General features: G+C 36.0%; 1 protein-coding gene across 2 annotated transcripts in view; it reads left to right on the forward strand.

Moving 5' to 3' along the window:
- PEAK1 (pseudopodium enriched atypical kinase 1) overlaps window positions 1-10,738 on the forward strand; it is a 209,313-nt gene that overhangs the window by 47,996 nt on the left and 150,579 nt on the right. The window lies entirely within an intron of this gene.

A 10,738-nucleotide genomic window follows, 5' to 3' on the forward strand; every position in this document is an offset into this window, starting at 1 on the left:
CTAGATCTGACATCGTACGAATGTCCATATTGAGTAGGTCCCTGGCAGTCGGTACTACCTCTTGTTCTTTTTGTTGAGGTGATTTTTTCCATCTTGTCATTTTGTCCAGAGGAGAATAGATTAATGAGAGAACAAAATGCTAACAGGGTAACAACGTCCCCAGAAAATATATTCTAAAGAAATCAGAAAAGACCTGAAGCCAGGGGGAAAGAAAGAAAAAAGATAAAGGAGAAAAAAAAAGAAAAAGAAAAAGATAAAAACAAACAAAAACAGAACAAAACAAGAAAAACCAGAATATGATCAAATATGATCAGGCTGGTGCATAGATCAGTGCCACACACTAGGTTTTGGATGTATTTTGGTCTGTTAGAAGAAAGTACCTCCCAAAATTTTAAAGAAAGAAAAACTTATGTATGTACAAAAATAAGAGTTGATATGATGAAGGGATGGAATATGACAGTAAAGATGAAAATTATAAAGAATTTTATAAATGGAATTGATAAGATAAGCTGTTTGAAAAAAGAAAGAAGAGGATTTAAAAAAAAGTGGGGGGAGAATGTGATCAGGCAGGAGAGTAGAACAAAACCATACACTAGAGATTTAGGGTATATTTTGATCTGTTAGAAGAAACTATCTCAAAATTTTAAAGAGAGAACAACTTATATATATATATGCCAAAAATAAGGATAACTACTATGAAGGGGTAGAATATGACTCTAAAAATGAAAAATAAAAATGTTTTTTAAAAAAAAGGGATTGATAAGATGTTGGTTGAAAAAGGGAAAAAGATAAATTAAAAAAAAATTTTTTTTAAAAAATTAACTTTGAAAGACTAAAGAATCATGGTAATAAAGCCATGGATTCTCTGTGCATTACTCCCCTAGTGCTGGAGTTCTGCTATTCTCACTGATCGGTAAACTTGGTCTTCGCTTGCTGTTCTTGCTGATCTTCTGGGGGTGGGGCCTGTTGCCGTGGTTCCCAATGGTCTTTGCCGGAGGCGGAATTGCCCCGCCCTTGCCAGTCCGTGCTAAGTAATCTGCTTGGGTTTGCTCTCGGGAGCTTTTGTTCCCTGCAAGCTTTCCGTACCGCTTTGGAGGCTGAGAGTGAAAATGGCGGCCTCCCAATCTCCGCCCCAGAGGAGCCGAGAACTCAGGGCCCCGCTCCTCAGTTTGCCCCCCGAGAAAAGCAGTCAATCACTCCCGTCTCCCCGGTCTCCGGCCGCCCTCTGTGCTCACCCGGCCTGTGACCGCGCGTTTCTATCTCTGGCACCCGACTCGTGTGGAGGTTCCAAACCCAGCAGATCCCTGCGGTGCGCTCCCACGCCGCTCCTCCCGGGGGAGCAAGGGGAGTCTCCCTGGATCTGCTGCTTGTTGGGGTCCCTGCTGGAGGAGCAGGGGCCCAACTGTGCCGCGGATCACGGTTCATGACAACCCCGAGCTGAGAGCCCGCTCCTCGGCTCCGTCTCTGCAGCCGTCTCCCCCGCTCCGATACCTGGGAGCTCTGCCACAATCAGGCACCCCCGGTCTTTCTGTGACCCCGAGGATCCTGAGACCACACTGTCCCGGGAGGGTTCCACCCCCAGCTTAGCCACTGGAGCGACGTCCCTCAGCGGAGCCGACTTCTAAAAGTTCCGATTTTGTGCTCTGCTGCTCTATCACTTGCCAGAAGCGGCCGTCGGAGGCCCCCTCCCCCGCCATCTATCCTCCCGAATATCGCCTTGGAGTCACTTCTCCGCACGTCCTACCTCCCAGAAAGTGGTCGCTTTTCTGTTCAGAGAGTTATTGCTATTCTTTTCTTCGATCTCCTGTTGAGTTTGTAGGTGTTCAGAATGGTTTGATCCCTATCCAGCTGAATTCCTGAGAGGAGACGAAATCCAGGTCTCCTACTCCTCCGCCATCTTGCTCTGCCTAGGATTTTTATTTGAAATGAATTGAATGTATAGATGAATTTGGGGAGAATTGCTATGTTAATAATACTGAATCTTCCAATCCATAAATATCGCATATCTCTTCATTTATTTCAGTTTTCTTTCATTTGTCTTGGCAGTGCTTTGTACTTTTCATTTTATAGGTCTTGCACATATTTTGTAAGGGGTAACTGAAGTATTTCATGTTTTTAATTGCTGTTATAAATGGCATTTAAAAGTTTTAAAATTTCTAGTTGTTTGTTGATAGATACAGAAATATAATGGATATATGTATATCGACCTTGTATTCTACACTCTTGCTAAAATCACTTAGCAGTTTTTGTATTTGTTTTGTAAATTCCTTAGGATTTTCTATATAGACAATGATATCTCTTATAAAGACATCTTAACTTCTTCCTTTCCCATTTTTATGTTTTTCTTTTCCTGCTTTATCACACTGGCTGTGAACTCCAGTGTAATGTTGAATAGAATGTTTATTATTTATTATTATGTCAGCATTTAACAGATCCATTTTATCAAATTAAGGTAGTTCTTTTTGTATTCTGAATTGTCTGAAGTTTTGTTATGAATGAGTGTGGAAATTTAAGTTCTTTTTTGTGCAGTGCATATTGTTTTTCTCCTTTATTCTGTTAATATGATTAATAACATTGATTTTTAAAAAATGTAAAATCAACCTTGCATTCTTTCTAATATATTGCTGAATTTTACTTGCTATTTTGTTATAGATTTTTGCATCTATATTTGTGAGAGATATGGATATATACTTTTCTTAAAATGCCTTTTTCTGGTTTGGGAATCAATCTGATGCTGGCCATATAAAATCAGTTGGGAAATGTTCCCTCCTCTACTTTATAGAAGAATTTATGTAGGATTGATATTACTTCTGTCTTTATGTGTTTGGTGGACTTCACCAGTGAACCATTTTAAAATTTGGAGGTTTCTTTGTGCTGGACATTTTAAAATTACAAATTTAATTTCTTTGGGGTGCCTGGGTAGCTCAGTCCATTAGGCGACTGTCTTCAGCTCGGGTCATGATTTCAAGGTCCTGGGATTGAGCCCCACATTGGGCTCCCTGCGCAGCCAGGAGTCTGCTTATCCCTCTCCCTCTGCCCCTCCCTGCACTCGTGCGCACTCACTCTCTCAAATAAATAAATAAAATCTTAAAAAAAAACCAAATTTAATTTCTTTAACAGATAAAAGGCTATTCAGGTTATCTGTTACTTCCAGAGTCAGTATTGGTAATCTGTGTCTTTCAAGGAATTTGTCTATTTCATCTTAGTTGTCAAATTTATTGTCATAAAATCATTCATCATAGTCTCTTGTTCTGTTAATATCTGTAGACTCTCAAGTAATGTTTCCCCTTTCATGCCTGATATTGATGATTTCTGTCTTCTCTCATTCAGTATAGCTAAAGGTCTATCAATTTCATTGATTTTTTTTTTTTCTTTTCACAGAACCTGTTTTTGGTTTCATCTTTCCTATTTTTCAGTTGAATGTTTTATTGATTCCTATTCTTGGTTATTTTGTTAGTGTCTATTTACTTTGATTTAATTTGTTCCCTTTTCTTCTAGCTTTTTATGGTGGAAGCTTAAGTAATTGGTTTTAGACGTCCCCCCCCCCAATATAAGCATAGAAAACTATAAATTTCCTCAAAGCACTTTTTTATCTGCATCTCAGAATTTTGCAAAGTTGCATTTTCGTGTTCATTCATTTCAAGATATTTTCTGATTTCCTTTGTGAGTTTTTATTTGGCCCTTGAGTTATTTTAGACGTATGTATTTAATTTTTAAATGTTTGGGAATTTTCCAGATATCTTTCTGTTACTGATTTCTAATTTAGTTCCATTGTGATAAGAGAACATACTGTGTATAGTTTCAGTTCTTATAATTGTTAAGACTTATTCCTGGCTCAGCAGATGGTCTGTCTTGGTAAATGTTTCATAGGCAGTATAAAAATTTATATTTTGCTGTTGCTGGTGTGCATGTTCTATAAATATCGATTCAGTTGAGAGTACTATTCACATCTTTATCTTTGCTGAATTTTCACTGTACCTGTTCTTCCAGTTACTGAGAGAAATATTGATGTCTCCAACTGTATTTGTAGTTTGTTTTCTCCCCTCAGTTCTGTCAGTTTTTACTTCATGTGTTTTGTACTTCTGGTATTCTATACATACACATTTAGAATTATTCTGTCTTCTAAATGAATTGACCCTTGATCATTGTGAAATGTTCCTCATTATCTTTGGTAATATTTGTTTTTTCTTCTGTATTGTCTGGCATAAATATGGCTTTAAGCTTTTTAAAGATTTTGGTTTATTTGGTGAATCTTCCATCCTTTTACCTTTAACCTATTTCCTTATTTTAGTGTAGGATTCTGATAGCTAGCATATATTGGTCTTGCTTTTTTATTGGTTTTTTAATTGGAATATTTAGATAATTAACATTTAACATATTTATTAATGTGGTTGGGTTTAAATCTACCATCTTGCTGTTTGTTTTCTAGCTTCTTTTGAATTAATTATACTTTTCCATTTAATGTTCCCTGTTGGCTTATTCTCCTATTGGCTTATTCTTTGTTCTACCTCTTTTTTTTTTTTAAATGGTTGCTCTAGAATTTATACTGTTCCTCTTTAGCTTACTGCCTTCTATTATCAAATAATATTCTATCACTTCTCATATAATGTAAGACCTTTATAACAGTATTTTTCCATTGCCTACGGTCATTTTTTCTTTCTGCATTTTCCCTTTATTATTATTATTATTTTTTTAAGTAATCTCTCCATCCAACGTGGGGCTCAAACTCATGACCTTGAGATCAAGAGTCACATGCTGTACTGACTGAGCCATCCAGGTACCCCAAAGTGTCTTGAAGTTCACTGATCTCTTTTTCTGCAGTGCATAAACCACTGTTTGTCTCATCCAGTGAAATTTTCATTTTGAATGTTATATATATGTATATATATATATTTTTTTAGTTGTTAGAAGTTCTATTTGGCTCTTTTAGAAAACCCCCCATTTCTCTCTTCACTATATTCCTGTTTTCATTTACATTCTTGAATATGCAGCATACTTGTAATAGCCCTTTCAATGCCTTTACCCCATTAATTCCATCATGCCTGTTATTTCCAGGTCTGTTTCTCTCTCTATTGACTGGTATTTTTCTGGTTATGTGTCACGTTTTCCTGTTTCTTTGTCCAGTAATTTTTAATTTAATGTCACATATTTGTGAATTTTATTTGTTGAATCCTTGATTTTGTGGCATTCCTTTAAAGAATATTGGACTTTTTCCTGACAGGCATTATAAATCGCATATTAGTTTGATTTTTTTCTAGGCTTTCAAGGTCCTTTCAGGTGGGTCTATAGTAGCTTTTATTCTAGGGCTACTTTCCCCTTGCTGCTGTGGTGTGGAGCTTCTGGGGTCACTACTGCCTTGTATATTCAACAAGGTTTTCCCCTTCTTGCTTGAAGGAACTTTGTTGAAATCTTGGCCCCGTGTCAGTTCTGAGAAGCCTTTGTCATACAACTCCCTGGTAACTTTCTTTCTTTAGAAATTATTGTTAGCTGGTCTAAAGAAATTTTACCCTTCTCATGTACAGGTTTTTATTTAGCTAAAAACTCTAGGGAACCCTCATTGGAATTACTGGAACTCTTTCTCTCCTCTTTGGAACTCTGCCCCATAAATTCTAGCCACCTTGGCCTCCTTGCACTTTTTTCTGTCTCCTCAAGTCAACAAGATTGCCAGGTTCTGTCTGGGTTCCTCCTCCTTGCTCGGAAGTGGTTAATTGCTTCCTAGCTGAGAGGCTTGAGTGATGGTAGGCCTTGCCTTGTTTGTTTCCTTTTTTTCAGGGATCACAGTCCTGCACTGCCCATGTCTGAAAATAGTCCTTTCCTATATTTTATCCTGTGTTCTAGTTATTTGCAGTGGGAGGATTATTCTAGACCTGGTGAGTCCCTCATGGTCAGAAATGGAAGTTGAATCATTCCAGAATGAATTTTTAATACTTAACACCTCTACAAAGTTCTGAAGCTCTCAAGCAGATTTTTTACCTAACATTTAACCACTGATTCACTTTTCCTCTGTATTGTTTTAAATGATGATGTATCATCTGTAGGAATGTTTATTTATTTTTCAATTCAGAGTCCATTACAAACTTTAAATCAGAAACTGATCCAAAGAAAATGATTTATCATACCTCATAAATCTCACAAATCAGGAAAATGACTTTTTGAATATGCAAAAATTCAGTATTATGGGATGGTCATTTTAAATATAAAATTATTATTTAGCACTTCATTAGAAACATGAAAGACTGAATATACCAGTGAGTAAGTACTTAAATGAACTGTTTGATGTAATGTTTTAAAATATTGATCCTGTCATTGTAGAGTATAAACATGTTCAGTATACTTTAGACCAGGAACCGGCAAACATTATCTATAAAGGGCCAAATAGTGTATATTTTAGACTTTGTGGGCCATATGGTCCCTGTCACAACAACTCTGCCTTTGTAGTACAATAGCAGCTATAAACAAGATATTAAAAAATGAGCTGGCTGTGTTCTGATAAAACTTTATCTCTAGACAACAAAATTTGAGTATCATATAATTTTTATGTCTCAAAATACTCTTCTTTGGCCTTTTTTCCCAACTGTTTAAAAATGCAAAAGTTATTCTTACCTTGTGGGCCATACATAAACAAACGGCTGATCAGATTTGGCCCCTGGGTCATAGTGTGACAGTTCCTTCTCTAAATTACTAAAAAGCTCCCAGGTAAGCTGTAGGATCTTAGCTGATTATTGTGTTTTAATTCCAAGTGATATTTTTATTTGAACTATTGTCTACTATTAAATTAGATAGCAAAGTAAACAAGATCACACAATATGGAGCCAATACAGTTTTGACAGATTTTGATTGATTGCTTGGTTGATTGACTTTAGAGATGGGGATGGTGTGAGGGAGAGGGAGAGAGAAAATCTCCAGCGGACTCCCCCCTCCGCCTCAGTCCCATGACCCTGTGATCATGACCTGAGCTAAAATCAAGAGTCGAACGCCTAACCCACTGAGCCAACCAGGTGCCCTGCTTTAACAGATTTTTATTTATTTTTTTTATTTTTATTTTTTATTTTATTTATTTATTTGAGAGAGAGAATGAGACAGAGAGAGAGAGCACGAGATGGGGGAGGGTCAGAGGGAGAAGCAGGTTCCCCGCCGAGCAGGGAGCCCGATGCGGGACTCGATCCCGGGACTCCAGGATCATGACCTGAGCCGAAGGCAGTCGCTTTACCAACTGAGCCACCCAGGCGCCCCTTTAACAGATTTTTAATGTCAAAGGTTATATCAGGGGTTCCTCAGGCAATTCGCATAGTTAGTAAAAAAAAAAAAAGTTAAGAATTTAAAATTATTATTTTATTGTTGTCATTAAATAGGAATTAACAAATAGGTTTAAAATCAGAACACTTTCCACATTTTTAAAAAATTGAAGTTTAACTGGCATACAACTTTATATTAGGTGAAACTATATTAGTTTCAGGTATACAACATGGTGATTCAATATTTGTATATATTGCAAAATGATCATCACAATAAATCTAGTTAACGTCCATCACCATACATAGTTATAGAATTTTTTTTCTTAATGATGGGTACTTTTAAGATTTATTCTGTTAACTTTCAGATGTGCAATACAGTATTATTAACTATGGTCACCATGCTGTACATTACATCCCTATGACTTATTTATTTTATAACTGAAAGTTTGTACTTTCTGATCATGTTTTTTGACAGGTGTGGTATTTCTCACAAATTCTTATTTGTTTGGATAATTTAGAAACTTTTTTCCATGAACATTATAAGCTCATTCCTATCTCATGACATATATGTTCTAAGTCTGGAACATTCTTCTAAATTATTGCATGTCTGGCTCATTTCATTCAGTTTTAACTTGAACATCATCCCCTCAGAGGCCTTCCTATCTAAAAGTATCTAGACACATAATAGTTACACTTCTAAAAATCAAAGATCGAGAGAAAAATCTTGAAAACAGCCAGAAAACAAAAGAAACATTATACGCAGGGTAACCAGGGTAACAATAATATTAATAACTACCGACTTATTGGAATAATGGAAGCCAAAAAACTATAAAATAATACCTTCAAAGAACTATGAGGGAAAAAAAATACCTTTTAACTCAGAATTTTATATTGAATATAAATGTCATTCAAAATGAAGGTAAGGTAAAATACAGATGATTTCAGGTAAAAAATTAGATAATTCATTGTCAGCAGACCTGCAATGTAAGAAATAATAGAAGAAAGTTTTTAGCTGAAGGGCAGTGATACCAAATGGAAACTTTTCTACAGGAGAAATGAAAACCACCGAGAATGATAATTATAAAAGGTTTATCTTTTTTTTCTTCTGTTACTTTCTTTAGAAGAAGGCTGACTTTTTTTTTTCTCTTTGAAAGCTGACTTCTTAAAGCAAAAGTTAAAACCTTTTTACTATGGGTTTTATAATAGAAGTAGAGGTATGATATATGATAACATTAACGAAAAGGGTTTGTAGTAAATGGAATGATATCATTGCAAGGTTCATATGCTTTGCATGATGTTCAATATTAACTTTAAGTAAACCGTGGTTATTTGAGGATGCATATTATAATTCTTAGATGTCACCCCCCAATACAAAGAAATATTCAGCAATTAAAGTAAAACATTAAAAATATTTGATTAACTGAAATTAAGGCAGGAAAATGTAGAATAGGAACAAAACAAAACAAAAAGCAGAAAACAATAGGAATAGAAAATGAACAGCAAAATGGTAGTTTTGAACCCAGTCATTTTGGCAGTCATATTACATATTGATGAACTAAACCCTCCAATTAAGAGTCAGAGATTTTGGACTGGATAAAAATACAAGACTCAACTCTATCCTGTCTACAGAGTGCACATATAAAGTGTTAAGATTTAATTAAACACTGTTTATGTCTCTTTAACTCTTACATTGTTGGGTAAGCTTTCAATGGCTATATTATGATGGAATACCTATAAGTCCAAGAATAAATTATCCAGAAAAATAATTTGGGGGGCTGTGAGTACAGGAATGTAGGATGGATTATAGGAAGATAATAGAACCCTACATTGGGAAGAGAGTAAGGAGATCTAGGTTCTCATTTTAGTTTTGCCTCTGGCCAAACACCTACCCTTGGGAAAACACTTTTCTATTACTATGTACTTTGCTAGGTTACCAATATTTGTATACCCATGTGCTCATTTTTTTTTCATATTCAGATTTCAAAGTAAAATTGGCATGAATTGCATTTTTCTTCTCGAAAGACTCCTCTAATAATGGAAAGAAGACTGAGTAATTTTGCCACTGTATATGTTATCCTGGGCATCATTGTTCCATCTATCTATCATCTGTCTATCTGTCTGTCTATCTATCTAACTATCTATCTATCTATCTATCCTTCATAATATTCCTCCTACATACCACTTAATGTTATTTTTTGCCACATGAAGTAGAGGTGTAAGCACTGTAAAAGCATTGGGTGTTGTTTTCATCATGGATAACCCAACCATGCTGGAGTTAGATATTGTTTGATGATACACAAACAAAAACTTCTGTTTTAAAATGCCTTTCTGGTGGGCGCCTGGGTGGCTCAGTCGGTTAAGCGACTGCCTTTGGCTCAGGTCATGATCCTGGAGTCCCGGGATCGAGTCCCGCATCGGGCTCCCTGCTCAGCGGGGAGTCTGCTTCTCCCTCTGACCCTCCTCCCTCTCGTGCTCTCTGTCTCTCATTCTCTCTCTCGCAAATAAATAAATAAAATCTTTAAAAAAAAAAAAATAAAATAAAATGCCTTTCTGGTGTCTTAATATTTATTTATTGAAAGGTTCAATTCTGTAATAAGCACAATCAGGAATCAAAATAATTACATTTATCTTTCTCTTTCTCCCTAACTCTTATAGTTATTTCCTTATATCTGGTGTTACATAGAAAACAAATTAGGGATTGTGCCAGTTTGAACATACATATAATTGGTGCCCCAGAGTCCGAAATAGATAGGAATTTGGTCATTTAATTTTAGGTGGTATCTTGTATACCAAATTATAAATACATTTCATACTTGAGCCTAATGTAAAACTGTGAAGTAGCTGGAGAAACTTTTGCATTTGGAGATACCTACTTTCATATTTTACCAAGGGTGTATCAGAATTGGACATTGTACTTATTTAGAATTGGATTTTTATAAAAATGAAGTAAGATTTAATGTTTCTCATTCGATTAATGCTGTTACATTTGGCTCTTACATAGCCAAAAACAAAAGTGTTCAAAGACAATCAAATGAAGTCTTAGAAAGTTTCAAGTGCATCACTGCTAGTTTGATTTTTTATTTTATTATGTTAATCACCAAACATTACATCATTAGTTTTTGATGTAGTGTTCCATGATTCATTGTTTGCAATATAACACCCAGTACTCCATTCAGTACGTGCCCTCTTTAATACCCCTCACTGGGCTAACCCATCCCCCCAACCCCCTCCCCTCTAGAACCCTCAGTTTATTTCTCAGAGTCCATAGTCTCTCATGGTTCGTCTCCCCCTCTGATTTCCCCCACTTCGTTTTTCCCTTCCTGCTATCTTCTTTTTTTTTTAACATATAATGTATTATTTGTTTCAGAGGTACAGGTCTGTGATTCAACAGTCTTACACAATTCACAGCGCTCACCATAGCACATACCCTCCCCAGTGTCTATCACCCAGCCACCCCATCCCTCCCTCCCCCACTCCAGCAACCCTCAGTTTGTTTAAGAATT

The sequence above is a fragment of the Leptonychotes weddellii genome, chromosome 9 (genome assembly GCF_054177405.1).
Source record: "Leptonychotes weddellii isolate Sample4059 chromosome 9, ASM5417740v2, whole genome shotgun sequence".
Taxonomy (NCBI): Eukaryota; Metazoa; Chordata; class Mammalia; order Carnivora; family Phocidae; genus Leptonychotes; species Leptonychotes weddellii.